Genomic DNA, 15,673 nt, shown 5'->3' with positions numbered 1-15,673 from the left:
GATTTGTTATTCTTATGAGCAACGACTTGGCAACTTGGCACAGCAGAAAACAGTTAATATGGTGGGTTAGTCATAAACCACTTCTTTCTTTTAAAATAAGTTCATGGAAAGAAGATAATCAAATTACAGTTTGATGTGGAACTCCTTTTTGAGTTTATTATTATTACTGCTTTAGGGGTTTATGTGCCATGTAGAAATAAATACCTGCTTTACTTATGACCTGTTATTTGATAAATACTGAGGTTTAGTCATTAGGATATTTTTATTAATGCAATAGTATCTTTAGTCCTACAGTACTAGTACAGCTTACTGTTATTTTTGAAAAAATATTCATGTAGGCATGTGCTTATGTATTCTTAGCATTTCTTTTTGTTATGAAAAGCTTTGGCTTTGATGTGCTTAATAAATTTCCTCTGAGTCATAATGATAGTTGCCAAACCATTGGTTTTGTTCTTTTTGGACTTGATTCCAGTTCTGCAGTTGTTTCCTCCTAGGGGGTTGAAGTCCATGAGCTTTTATTAAGATAAATGTCAGTGATTTCAGGTGGATTTGCATGAAAGAAGCCCTTAATCTCTGGTAGAATAATTCATGTGTAATGTTTAGTTTTAAAATAACAGTGACTACAGGAAATGTTAGAAATAAAAGTTGTTAACCTTTTCTGCACAATGGAATTTCTGCCTTGACTACTCTTTTTCCCTTTCTATTAAATATGGAATCCTCTAGCATCCCTAAGCTCTCAGTGAACTGAACATCCTCACTGGTCATCTTCTGTTTAAAAAAATAAAAAAGTTTCTCCTTCCCAAACAATTAGTGCAATATCTTGTTCTAGAAATTACATCAAGGCAAAAGATGGTGATCATTGATACGCTTTCTAAAAATAAACACTGCCAAAGCAAAGAACTTGAAGTCACATTTCAGAAGTTGTTCTTAGCAGCAGTTTTAAAATCAGTAACTTACGTATGTCTATCCAAGCCAAGTGGATATCCTAGGCAGTCATCATGCCTTGGTGTCCTCCATGTAGTAATTACTTATTTATACTAAATTTAACTAGTGTCAGTTAGTAGGTCATGATTAATTTCAAGTTAAAAAATCATTTGCTACCATAGTTTACATATTGCTGTAGCCGACAGTGGGTTTTGGGTTTATAGTAAGCTGCTTTTTTTTGGGTGGTTTTTTTTTTTTTTTACTATTAGGAAATATTGTTTTATCAACATTTGGAGGGAAAATTAGTGTCTCATGTATGTCTCAGCCTTATTTTAGAAACCTAGGTACTTGAAGGTACCTTCAAAATTTTAGTTATCAAACAAATGTTCAGAGTTTATAATGCTCTTACTGGATTTAATAGGTTGAACTATTCCTCTTTAAGATGGGGTCTGTAGGACTGGAGTTTGGCAAGGCATTCAAGTATGTCCTTAAGCCTATCCCTCTCCAGTGAAGTATTTGAGGGCAAGTAGATGCTTTAGTGCTTGTTAGTCTGCTGAGTCGATGCCTGAAATTCCAGGCATCTCTTATATATGATTATGAATTTTTTTCCAAATACTGTTGTTTCCTGCAAACTTACTGCAGGAAATGAGTTAAGAAACAAAAAAAAAAAAATTTCCCTAATTATGGTTTAGAGCTATTCATTTAGGAGCAATTACATAACACTTTTCAGTGTTGGTGTTATAAAGAGGGTATGTGAAAATATGTGGGAGCAAGTACTCAAGGATTTAACATTTTGCAGACCAATTTATCTTCGTGTTGACTTGTTGGAACAGAGGATTGGAAAATAAAACCTCTATACTTAATCTCCATACAAATCTAATAAATTCACCAAGTTCCATTTAAAAGCAACCAGTCATTAAGCTGCTCACCAAGTTTGAAGTGTCCTGCACATGGGATGAAGCTGTCATTTCCATCAGCTGTACATGCTGACTCACTTGTGCTACATATACTCCTTTTACTTCAGGCATTTCTGACTGAATCAGGAAACCAAATTTGTGATTTTTGTGAATACATCATATATCTTTCACACCTCATAGCACCAGGGGATATGTAGAAGGGCTTTCAGACAGATGCTTTGTGGAACTAAAGTGCTGATTCAACAGCATTTTGTAATTACAAATGATTTCAGTATTAGTTTCAGAAGCTCAATGTATGAGGCATTTAGAGTTTTCCTCAAATTGCTCTTCTTTAATCTCATTCTCCACACATGTCAAATTGTACTATGCAAAAAGGTGGTAAGCACCCTGAAACTCCAATTGCTGAATTGTTGCATATTCCTCTGTAAAATCTGAAAAATGGAAGCTGCCAGTAGGCTGAAACGTGTTATGAAGCAGTCTCAGTGCTTTTTGTCTGCTTATGTGAGTGCTCTGCTTTAACTCCTGCTGAGAGTAAACTTGCATATTCTGGAATATAACTGATCATGTTTAATGTCTGAACTGCTCAAATATGAATCATGACTGAGAAGCCAAAAAGAATTTAAACCAGAAGAAAACACAAGATAGGACAAAATGAAAAGTACTGTATCCACTCAGGTATTTATCAGCAGAAGTTAAAAAAATTAGAGGTAGAGGACATACAGTCAAAAATTGAGAACCAAAAATGAAAGGAGGGCAGTGAAGTAAAGGAAGAGTTTCCAGCATACAAGATGATGAATGTCTACTTGTTTAGAGATGGAAGGGGAAAACGCAGAGAGCAAAGGCCTGCAGGGACAAAACATGAAGAGCTCTCAAAACCTACTATATAAACATCATGGAAAAAAGTGACAAGTCAGTTAAGGGACTCCGGGAGGGTCACCTGGTAAAAGTGGTGGGGAGCAGCTGGTTTGAGCTGCCAGATGAGGGGAGAGAAGAGTTCTGGGAGGCTGCACTGTGTGAAGCAACATCATGCTAGCCAGAAGTGGGAAACTGAGGCAGTCTTGCACGTACAGTTGCTGCCAAAACCAAATTATGGTCCAAAAAGAGGAAGGATTGAAAAAGATTTGGCCATTGGTTATAAGAATTTGCAAGTTTGAGTCACAAAGGAAAATATACTGCTGTAGGGATGGAACGAGGTAGTGAGAAGATTCAGGTTAAAAATTGCATTCAGGTTTTCCCGTTAAGACAAATGTAAGTCTTGCATGAAGATACATAGGGAGATGGTATAAGACACAGCACTGGACAGAAAATCAGAATAAAAGGTGATGTAGAGGAGAGATGAGGGGATGCACCATAAATGGAGTTAAATGTCAGGTGCAGATTGGTTGGTAAACAGTTGTAGGTGACTTGATCAAACCTGCACTTACTGGCTCTCGAGGCCTTTCTGTTTACATTGGCACTGAAGAGTTTTACAGCATATTGCTCATTTTCAGTAAATATACTGTTTATATAATATCTAAAATATATAATCTATATAAAATTACTATATATAATTGTGCATATATTTAATATCATATAAAAACCTTGAAATAATATATATTATTTTTTAAAGTAGACGTTTACCTCCTCTAACCTGATGAGGGTATTGAACCCAGAAACAGGCCAAATGCATGTAAACAATAACTACTTTTTGTTCTCTAGGGACTGTTGTTTTCAGTTGTGCCAGTGTGGCTTGCTGGGACAATGCAGCAGTTTCGCACTTTTGCTAATGCTGTTCTTGCTTTCCTAAGTCACTTCTCTCAGAAGAGTGGAGTGAATCGCCAGCTGGCTGTTTAAATCCACAGCAAATTAGAGTATAAAAAGAGGAAAAAATATTAGTATTTATTAGCTTGAAATCAACACCATGTGAATGCATTCTTTTTAAGAACTGTTTAAAGGTTCCCAACATTTAAGTAATATCGTCTGTGTTCTTATAATCAATTTGTTAGTCTCTTCTGTCTGTTCATTTTGGACATCATTAAGCACAAATCATGTTAAAAAGTAAAATCTTCTTGGCTCAGTACTTTGCTATTAGTGTCACATGTTCTCTTTACTCCTTTTACCACCTCACTTTAAAGTAAATCATGTGCTCCTCAATTTCAGCAGTGGTGCTAGAAACAGAATAAACACAGGAATATCCTGTGGTTTTGGCCATAGTTATCATAGAAAACAGGGCTAAAGTGTCTTGATAAAGTGGTCTGAAGACACTTGTGCCATCTCTGACTCTGTAATTTGTGCTTTGTAGGTAGGAATGAAGTCTCTGCATCTGTTTATCGAATTCATACATACTGTGAAGCTAAAATATTAGCATAGAAAGTGGGTGGGAAGTGGAAGAAAGCCCTACAGGAACATTAGCCAACTGAAAACAGCTATTGTTGGCAGCCTTCACAGCGGAGCACAAATGTGCCTTTTGTTTTCTTAATGCCCTGGGGCAAAATTTGAAAATCAACAGGTGTGGTTTTTATCCATTATTTTACAAAGCATCTTGGATTAATATATTTTGCTTTTCCTTGATATTCAGAAGCCTGATTGAATAGAAGTGTGTATGCGAACATAGCCACAGAAATAGCTGGAGGCATACTCTGTGCCCTGATTTCTTGTCTGTTGATGCTTTTGACCAATGGCCTAATAAAAGAATTGGCTCTGCTATTGTTGTTGCATACTCTTATCCATTACGGACCTGGGTATCCATGGAAAAGATGTCTTTATAACAATGAACACCTGGCGTGTGCTTCTGTTCAGGAAACATTAGGAGGGGTGGGTCAGATGAGTACTCTCCATGTCTGTAATTGTTTATTATAAGAATGTCCCACTTTCTTAGCTATAAATACTAGGAAGAGAGGAATAAGACTGTGTTTTCAAATATTTCCCCAGGAGCAGGTAGTGAAGGCTAGAGCATTCATTTTGAAAAAGTGTTTTTGGGAGTTGAAGGACTGTATTCCATAGCATTTACCTTCTTTAGGAATAGTGGAGGGGGTAAGTGAGGTTCATCTGTGAGCGTTTCTGTAGCATGAACTCAGTAATAGAAAATTCAAAGGGCTGCGTGATGTACTGTTCTGTGAATAAATGTGGTTCTTGTTTCATCTTACAGGCTGAAAATGACTGGATTGCAAATTGCTAAAGGTCTATAAATTATTTTTCATAAGAACCAGCTCAGTCAGTGGCTTAGTAATATTGTTGGTCCCCACTAATGACTTCAATTTACAGAAATGATCATTCTAAGAAATAGAACTGGACTGTTTCCAGAGCCTTCATACTTCCTTAGAGAGAGTTTAAAAAATGTATTTGATGCAGTTAGATTGTGTGTAAACCGCATTCTTAGACTTAAAGCAAGTCACTGTTGCCACACTATTCCTCTTACACAATATACCCTTAAACCACAAATATTTACATTCCATGATACCTGAATACTTCATTGTTCTCTATATAGTTGTCAGAGAACTTGACAAAATCGGGGGGGGGGGGGGGGGGGGGGGGGGGGCGGCGGAAGTTGTGTTGCTCTGTTAACCTGGATGTCTCCCCCACTGAGTTACAAAGATTTGGTTTGCATAACTGCCAGGGAAAAAAATGTGTAGAAGGAATATGACTGCTGTTTCAGGTCACCCAGGCATTACATTTGACATTTTGGTGGTACTGAAAGGTAAGCTTTCTTTGATGTTTCCCCGCCTTGATCCACCCCCCCACAAAAATTTTGCAGCCCTGTGGTTTTTTGGCCTAGAATCTGCACACATGGAAGGGTTTATTGTAATCTTAACCCTAACCCTATTTCAATTTTACATATTTTTACTACATGCAGCACATTTATTTCTCAAGGGGGAGCTTGATTAACTTCATCTCTGCCCCTGCATTGTAGCAACATCATCCGTAGACTGGTTCCAGACAGTCCTTTTTGTCCCTCAAAAGTGAGAGGGGAGAGTTTGTTTGGACAACCTGTGTTCCCATCAGGAAGTGTGGTCTGCCTACTGTTCCCATGGGTGGCCAGGCTCTGCCGCTGCTGGGGGAGGAGGGCAGTATTGCTGCAAGTCTGCCTGGCCTTGGCACTTAATGGTGTGAACTGGCAGCCTGTGAACTGACCCCAGAACTTCTACTGTGGGAAAATACATTCTTTTGAATGATTTAAGAAGAAATAAGAATACAGGGAACCAATGCAAAGCAGGAGAGGTCCTGCATGAAAGTCTGTAGCAGCTCTAGATGAGCTTGTGTTCTGTGGTGGGAGACCTTTAGAGCTGTGTCCTTGTTGCGTGGCTTGGAATGTTGCTGAATGACTGACTATGCACTGCGCAAGTCAGTAGGGAGAGTCTCAGCCCACTTACATGCCTCCCTTCCTCACGTAGGTTAAAAAAATCTGGTGCTCCTAAGGTAGACGAGCACAAAGAAAAAATTTTCTTCCTCAGTGAAACATTCACAGACCTGCTAAGATGTTTTGAGTTCTAAATCCTTAATCTTACAAATGTGCTGTATGTTGTGAATAAGGATCAGATCTGACACAGGGTGTAAACAGACCTCAGGTGCCTCACACCTATATTGTGCCCATGAAAATTCTCATTAAACAGCTACCTGCCTAAATATTACGAGGTGTTATGTATGTCTTTGCACAGCCCAGAAACTGCTAAAAGGTTGAGTGGTTAGGTCCTACCTGGCAACTGAACTGCCTAGAAATTAAATTATGTGGAGCAGGGCTTAAATTTCTAGCAAAGGGCTTCATCTCCTAAGCAGGCTCAAAGCTCTCTGAGGCTTGTCTCGTATCAGTTCAAAAACTTTAAACACCTTTTGTCTCAGGAAATAGTCCCTTGATCTCTGTTGTTAAGGTAGAAGAGCTTATTCTGGTGAGATTTTAGGGGCCCAGAGGTTACGTTCTGCAACAATAAAGTTTTAAATTCTAGTAGAAACAAAAAAGCATTCAGAGACAGACTTTAATGCATCACAAGGTTTCCTTTTAATAGGAGCTTTTTTTTTTGGTGAATGAGAGTGAGCAAAAGAAAATCTTTTTTTAGTCAAAATAATGCTAATTCTGGGAAGAAAGTACAACTCTGTCCTAGCGCATCCCATTGTCAGAATTTCTGCAGTTGTCTTCTCATTTCCATGGGAGAATGTAACATGGCCAAGGTGGTTTGGGGTAGGCTTTAAGGTATGCTGTGGTGCAATCTGAACAGCCTCTTGGGACTTACAGCTCCTTGCTTTTTTCTTCATTGTCTAAAGAAGAACATGATAAAAACTGAGAAGTGTTGAGCTGTATTGCACAGAGTAGGAAGCAGCTTATGGAGACCATCCTCAGAAAGATTAAGCAAGCTGTGAAAGAAAACATACATCATGTCACACAGAATAATAATAATAATAATAATAATATATCCAGTCAATACTGGGGAGAAAAAGAAATGTACAAACAACGGAAGGGGCTAAAGATATAAAATTTAGCACAGGGGAGATGCATTTACATTGTTCGCTGTGGACTGCAAGCTCTAATAATAAAATAACAACAGGAAAACCACAAAAATTACTACAGATTATTGTTATAGAAAGGGGCTTTGCTTTGGAGAAGTTTGAATTTTAGATACCTATGTTGATAAGTGGTGAGAGGTAGACATTTCTGCCATGGTGATAAGCTCAACTGGGGTGGTCATGCAGGATCAACACTTTGAATTAAGAATCATGGCACTAGTAGAAGAGATTTATGCTGAAGATGTTAATTATATTCCTCTTTAATTATAAAATATGTTATGACTTAATTCAAGAAATAGGTATACTCTATGTATGTAAGTTTTTGTAAGAAAGTAAATTTTGATACCACTTAAACAATTCATTACTTTATTTGCCTACCTAATATAAACTCTATGCAGACAGTCTAATTTTCTGATGCAGATGTCAGATTTTGGTCTACTAGAATATCGTCATATGAATTAGGGTTAATTCAAGTCTTTGCGTTCATATGGTCTGTCAGTACCCCAAATTTTAGATATCCATATTGCATTTGTTTTAGGTTTCACAGCATTTCATTAGTTATTGTAACAGCTGAATTTTTCATGGTTCAGTGCATTAGATCTTTTTTTTTCTTGGCTACGTGTCACATTAAAGTTATTTGTGGCTGGCTGCAAGGTTTTTTCCATTAATAAAACTGTATTATTCTCACTGCTACCTTCTTTCTGATTGTATCAGTGTTTCACAGGCAGTGATCTTTTTCCAATCTTGATAACTAGCTGTTGCTGTGATAGGTGCCATTGTTCACAAATGGAGACTTGCTTTCATAAAATAATCTAGAATTTATAGAGCACTCCTCCTTCTGCATTTGCTTTGCTGCTGTTTGAACTTTGTATTTCTATTTTAATTTCATTTTCTTACTGTTTCCTATGTAGACAGCATGGGAGACCTTTTTGTAATCAAGTACAGGTAATTAAATGAGAGCAAAGGGAGCAAGTATGTAAATGTACTTGCATGTTCCCTTTTTATTATATGTTTGGCTTTAAAGCTTGGCTTCCTCTCACTGATAATCATTTTTCCCTCTTCATACTGACCGGTGAACAGAGTTTTAGCTAATGAATAATATACTGTCAAAATGAGAGGAATTAACTTTTTGGTTTTAGTAAGTGACCTACTATTGAATTTATTTTTTCTAGAGCTTTTCCTCTGATACTGTTGTAGCACAAATATTTTATGCTAGACACTATCACAAACTTTCTCAGGATTTGTGGGATTTTGCTGCCTGCTAGGTAATTTCTCTGGCTGTACTCATCATAGCAGGACACTTCTTTGCTAATCAACTCTTGGTGCAGCGGTGCACCTTCTTATGCTTCAGATGGTTGTGAGCTGAGTGCTCGAAGTATTTCAGTTTGACCTGCCCTTTGACATTCACCTTCAGATCACCAGTAATTGAAACCTGGCTGAAAACAGGGTAACAGGAATAGATATTTATGTACAGCATTCACAGTTGAATGTACTTGTAAATAAGCTGAGTGGAGGAAGGAAGCAGCACAGTATTTCCTGAAACATGTAGAAGAAACATGCAGACTTTAAAGGCAAGTCATCTTCTTGGGTGCACCACACAGTTAAATTTGCATTTGGTTCCCTCCACAAAAACTTCCATACTGCAGACTTAGAAGGTTTCTGACACCTCTCTAACAACGCTAACGATTACTTTATTTCTTTGGAAGTGCTGCGGTCATCTGCTGGACCTTAATGTCCACTTAAATCCCTGACTCAAGGAGTATTTAATGTTCCTTCTGCTGCCTCATGGCACAATGTGCAGGGTGTGAGGTATCTCCATTCACTTAGCATTTCCTTTTATAAGAGGTATAATAACAGCTACTCTGATAATAGGCAACTGAATGAGGTAAATGCAAGAGCTCATTATTATAATTTATATGACACCAGATACCACCTAATTGGCACCAGTCGATATACTAGTTAAGTCTGGGGTGAAAATCTGGGAATATTATAATGCAGTCAACAAGAATAATAATAATAATGATGATGTAACCTTCGTATATTGCAGTGCATCTAGCAGCATATCTGAGAAAGATGTTTTTATTGTGTTTTACAAAAATATCAGGTGTGGGTTTTTAATCAATACAGTTATTGTTCTTAAATCATGCAGTAACAACTTAGCCTATCTTCATACCTGAAAATGTTCAGCTCTAGTATTTGTTATTTGAGCACACTATTATGTCTGTAAATGAGAGCTGAATGTTAACCCTATCTCAGCATGGTGTGCTACTTATTCTTTTACTAAAGCAATAATTTCATTACTTATCCTCTTGTTTTATGGCACAGTTTGAAGCAGTCTCAACAGGCACAGCTACCTCTGACTGAATTCTGTGGGCATATGACACACAGGGCATGTCCTTGCTTTGACATGTAAACTGAAAGTGTAATGACTGTATTCAGTGGGTGCTTTTAATTGGCAGGCCTTACAATGTGAAGCTTTGTCTCTAAGAAGTGGTATTAATTTATGAGGGAAATGTATTTTTTCCAGAGAAATGTGCTAGCTGAAGCATCAGTTATCAATATGAAGTTCAGTACACAAGAACAACTTATGTAATTGAATAAATGAAGTACGTTGTTCAGTTACAGTGGCTGCTGTTCCGAAGTATTTCAGTACATGAACATGTGCAGATACCCTTTAATTTTTTTATGCAGTTGATGCTGAAATCTCAGTGACATCAGTGGGAGCCAAGGGCTGCCAGAATATTGCAGATTTAGACTTGATAAGTTGTTTTCAGTTAAATGAAAGAGCTCCATCTAGTTTATGTTCTGTCATTTGAGAGTTTATTTCACCTAGGAAATTGTGAAGTAGCGTTTACTTGTCTGTTTTTTTCATCGTCCTTAATCTGCTCTCTGTCCACAGAGCAGGAGGAACGTTTGTGTGATGTTTGTCATGCATTTTATGGGTTAATACTCTAGATTGCCTTACCCAGGTGGTCCTCGCCTGCTCTCTGGGTTTGGGGTGGGGTGCTCTCGGGTGTAGTATGATAACACTTAAATGACAAGTGAAAATATTTAGTGTATGTGAGAATCCTATGCAGTGTCAGTTCAGAAGCTGTGGTATAGCAGTTAATAGCAAAGAAATTTCAAGTGTTTATATTCAAAGTCAGAGATGAAGTGCTTTATTATGACCAAGAGTCCCTTGATTTTTTTATTACTTTTTTTTTTCCCCTGAGACAGTGATCATATTTCCATCTTTCTTCTAAAACAAGCTTAATTTAGTTTGCATTTCAGATCATCTCCCTGTGTGCTGTGTATAATATGGCAATTGGTCAACCCATGATTAAGTTACAGCCAAAGCTGATGGGCATTACGATGCTGTAACTGTATATGTCTGTGCTTGTGTTTCAAACTTGCTGCAACTGAGTTTAAAAATCTTAACATAAAACCTCAGTGGAAGAGTTTAAGTTTATAAAAGAACTTTGAGCTTATCTTGCAGATTTTTTTTTAATATTTTGAACTTTGGAATTTAAATTTACTTTTTTTTTTTTTTTAATTAACAATAAACTAAACACAGAAGAGGGTTAAAATGACAGATTTCCCCATGCAAGTGGTATAGGCTTTGTGGCCTCACGGAGAATTATGATGGTTCAGTTGGCAAGTGGTGACTAGCTCAAGAGTTATACCTCTGGGCAGAAGACTGCATACTTCGTAAAAGAGTATAAAAATAATCTGAACTGTTAACATACATAGAATTGATTCAATTGTTCTTACTGTTAAAGGTGACTGAAAATATTGGGAAGTACAAATTATAGAATAAGTAATAAAGCTTCATTTTGGTTCTTTTTAATCCAGATTTAAAAAGTGTTTTACAAACTTGAAGTGCTAACTATTTTAAAGATGGAGTTTGCTTTTTATATTTTATTTTAAATCTGTTGTTATAGTTCTTTTAAACATACATATCTGACTACCTGGATGCTTTGCAGTAAGGACTGAGCTTTTTAACTTTCTTTTAACATCTGATGTTAAATTATTGACTCTTAAGAGTTTTATGTTTTATTTGTGTATTTTTTAAATATGAAAAAAAAAATGAGAATAGCATCCCTAACAGAGGGGAAAATGTACAGAAGATCTCCTTTCTAATTAACTGATATTTAAACATGCTTAACCTGCATGTTATTTGCCTTCAGAAGTTACTACTGGCTTAATTATTTCAAACTTATTGCAGGCTAGTGCTTATTCTTCTAATAAATTGTTTCTTTTTTCTTGTCAACATATTAAGTTAGATTTGCAATGTAGAAATCAGAAAATCAAATACTTGGATCTCTCTGAGTGAGTATATTTGCTATATGTTTCTGTATTTTTTTTTTAATAATTCTGCCTGTAGAGGCTGACGTTTTGCATTTCAGCTGTTTTTTCCCTTTATTATAGAGAGAATTGCTAGAGCAGCAGAACTCTGTGTTTGCCTTAATCTCTACTACTGAATCAGTGCCTACTTTATCATTATTTGACTTTGGAAATTGCTTTAACTTTCTGAGAATATAAAAGTAAATAATGTGCCTTTATATTTTACATCATATTTCTCTATCAATGCTCTTGTATTTCCTTTTTTCGTTATTGTAGCATTTAAGTGTTACTGACAGCTGTGTCCAGGATACTTTGATGTTTCCTTAACATTCATACCAAATACAGTTTCTGCTGTTGTCTTATTCTTGCAGCCAGTAGTTCTCTGATTTAGATTTCCTCTTGATTCATGAAAAGGCCCCATACAAATGCTGCTTATATTTTCTGAAAAAAATTATGTCACTGAGCAATCCGATTATGGTTATTACTTGGTTTTGCCTTTTTTTTTTTTTTTTTTGCTGTTCGGGTCTGTGTTGGTGAGTCGCCAGGCAGTTTGTATGTGAAACCCGGTGCTCTGTTCCTCTTGAACAGCACTTTGACATTTCTTTCCTAGTATCCCTTCTGCTGGAGCTGCACGGTAGTGCTTGTGTCACAAATACAGATTTTCTTGGTTCTAACACATGAAATTCAGTGGATAATGACAATGTGTCCCTCCCTCCCCTATTTCTTGAAGTTGTCCTAATTTAAAATTTGTTGCAGTAGCTGAACAGATATAATTTTGCATTCAAATTCATTGCTCTTTCTCGATGACCTCTCTGTTGACATCAATTATTGAAGTCTCATTGAAGTCTTTACTGATTATGCCTAAAACAGTTGGATGGATTAAATGAATTACCAAAAAAATAGTGGTCATTAATTGAGGACAATTACTAAGTTGTGAAGATCTGTCAGGAGAGCTGGAGACTTAATGTATATCTTCTATTACAATTTGATATGATTTAATATATGAGTTTGCTTTCCAAATATATGTAAAATAGGTCAGTCTGTCTTGCTTCACCCAGACTGGTGTGAGGTTGGCTTTAAGGAGCTGGTTGTGAATGTTTCAGACCCAGAGTTGTCTGCCAAGCATCTCTCTGCTGTAAGGGTGCATGCTACACCTGAGACATCCGACATAGGAGAAGGTTAGGATTTTCCTGCCCAGCTTGTCCCTTTTATCCCCATGCACTTTTAAACACAGTAGTCAAGAGTCATTGAGTATGTTAAATAAGCCTTTATATTTTCTGACTGCTATACAGACTGTGCTGTTCAGGCTTTTTTATGGCACTTTTTAGAGGTTAGCTTTGTTGCTGTCATTTATCTTCAGAGTTCCAGGCTTATGCTTTGCCGGAGTGTGCCACTTAGGTTTATATGTATAAACCTTTGGTATCCTGCCCAAGTTTTTCAGAACATTTTAAGTAAGAAGTGCAGCAGGAGGGCATAGGAGTTGAATTGTTTGGTAACAGTTTACTTCAAACCAAACCAAACACAACCCCCCTCATCCTCCTACCAACTAATCACCCACCCCAAACCCCAGCTTCCACAGTTTATCAATAAATTAGTCTTTGATCTATTCTCCAGCCATCATTGCTTTTATAAGCATGGTAGTATCTCAAAGGATTGGAATTGTTACTATTTGTCATTTTATTCATATCATTATCACACTTAGGCAGTTGTGCCTGTGATCAGGAGCTGATTGTTCAGTGCACTGTGCAAGCAGGCTGCCAAAGCTGGCTATCAGGTAATGAACACCGTCAATAGCAGGACAAACAGCACTCAAGATCACAGTTCAGTCTTTAATAGCAATCATTACTGGAATAACCAGGATATACAAGTAATTTTGTGACTTGAGCCACCAACCTGGTGGGAAGATGTCTAGGTTGTGGTCATTGCTCCCATCACAGCTCATGTTTTATGCAGGGGCTGTTGATGCTTTTCACGTGAAGCAATCCACACAGCAGTGAGACCTTGTCTTCCTGGACCGCCGTGAATGCCCAGGATCACTGCCACACCCACTGCTCGCATCTGCACCTACTGCTCTCACCTTGCTCATCCAGAGGGTCTCTCTGTCCTGTTTAACGAGCCATGTGCAGAGCACCTCCACAGCAGGCAGGCTGAAGCCAGAGGGATCTTCGGGAAACTTGCAGTTTTGTGAGATGGAGTTTTTTGGCAGCAGCAGAGGCCCCTGGCCACCCTTGCTGTCACACTGTGCCACCCTGTCTCCCTTGTGCTGGCACAGCCATCTGTGTAGAATTTAGTTTTCCTGCTTTCAGGGTGACTCTGCTGATCTATGTTTAGATTAAATTCTCTAAAAGGAGTAGCACCCAGTGCTTGATTGGAAAGAGTGGAGCTGGAAGTTCACTTTCCACAGAGCCTGGTAACTATCTGCTTGGTTAAATGTGGCTGCAGATCTTCCTGTCGCCCCTTGGCTGATTTAGAAATGAGAAGCTTCTGGATTGTGGTGGGCTTGAATGGGGAGCGCTAGAAGGGAAAGGTGAAAGGAGTGCTGAGGCCATTCGTGGAGTCGAGCACCAGCCAAAAGGAGGATGTCAGGATCACGCTACTGTTAATTCAGGCACCAAAGAGGACAGGTTTTATAGTGTGTTTTTTCTTAAACCCTATTCTGACTCTTGGCCAATAGACTCTGATGTCAAACTGGTATTAGAAGAACGATGATTTAGTGACTTGGAAAGATAACCTGATTACACTGATGATATTATGAGATACCATAATAGATCAGTGAGAGTTACGTTACAAAAACAGATAACTTCATTCTCGCTGTAGTATTTTGATGCCTAATACTCTTTTGTAGATTAAACTTTTTGTATTCTCTAAATGCTGGTTATTCAGCTCAAAACTTACTGTGCAGACTACTGTTTTTATGGCGTGGAAGGACAGTTAAAAATTTCCCCTTTCATTTGTTAGGAGTGTTCTCGAAAATAATGTGGATAATTAGGATTGCAGAGATAGCACAACCTGAATTACTTGTGTGACATTTGAAGTTTGAGTCCCTATGAAGGATTGGTGGTTATAATATCCTTGGATATCAAATTGGAGCTAGTTAAAATAATAGCAAAAGAGCCTCATCTGCAAGAGCATTTTACAGTTTACTTCTAATTTTGAAAAATTATTTTTAGCTAATATTATAAAATTGAAGCTGTGCTGCTTTTCTGCTTCTTGACAAAAGCTTAGTATTCCTAGCAGCCATAGAAATTATGCTGCAGAAAGTGAGGATAAGTGCACTAGAAGTCTGTTGGAATTACAGGATCACAGTGGACAGTAGCTGGCTATTTTTATTATCTTCAAGCCCAAGTTACCTGTATGTGTTTTATACTGCCTGACATAGACATTTTAACATACATGAATACTTTCAGGTATTTCCAGTGTGAATAATTTATGCACCCCCCCAACACTCTCATACGTATTATATAAAACAAGTACCATATTACTTAATCAAAATGCAACAGAAGTAGTACTGTAAATGGTGGTGTTCGGATCAAATATTATAAAAGTGCACAACATAAAAAAAGCAGCTTAAGTAAAATGGAGCTTGACGCAAGTAGTAGTATTTTATCTCCAGAAGTGTTATTAGGGCTCGTGGTGTACAAGTTCAGACCTACAGCCTGCTGCTCTACCCAAAGGTTAAAAATCAAATGGCTGGGAGAGGAGGAGCTAACAGATGGTATACCTGGACCTTATGTGTTCAGGGTATTTTCAGGTTAATGAATAATCAGCCTGAGAGAGAGGTTAGCCCTGCTGGGAAAATAATAACTGCTGGTCATTAGTTACTGGAAGTTCCTGTAGCATTGTGTTGTGGTGGGAGTATGTGGTGGCAGGAGTGCTGGCACTCTGTTGGGGTGGCTGCCATGTGTCAAATGGTGTACCTGGTGCACTAGGTATCATTAAAGCAGTTAACAGGGAGGATTTAAGGCAACACTAGAGGTTCAGGTTGTTCTTATTTTGAGTAATGTTGTAACACAGTTTATTGCTTGGTAATTACA

General features: G+C 37.7%; 1 protein-coding gene across 34 annotated transcripts in view; it reads left to right on the top strand.

Annotated features, from left to right (window-relative positions):
* The window catches only part of CAMK2D (calcium/calmodulin dependent protein kinase II delta), a 161,367-nt gene that overhangs the window by 48,495 nt on the left and 97,199 nt on the right, over positions 1-15,673 (top strand). The gene's annotated exons all lie outside the window — the stretch shown is intronic.

This window comes from Strix uralensis, chromosome 4 (assembly GCF_047716275.1).
Source record: "Strix uralensis isolate ZFMK-TIS-50842 chromosome 4, bStrUra1, whole genome shotgun sequence".
Taxonomy (NCBI): Eukaryota; Metazoa; Chordata; class Aves; order Strigiformes; family Strigidae; genus Strix; species Strix uralensis.
Note: the sequence above shows the minus strand (reverse complement) of the source record. Positions and strands in the feature narration are given on the sequence as shown.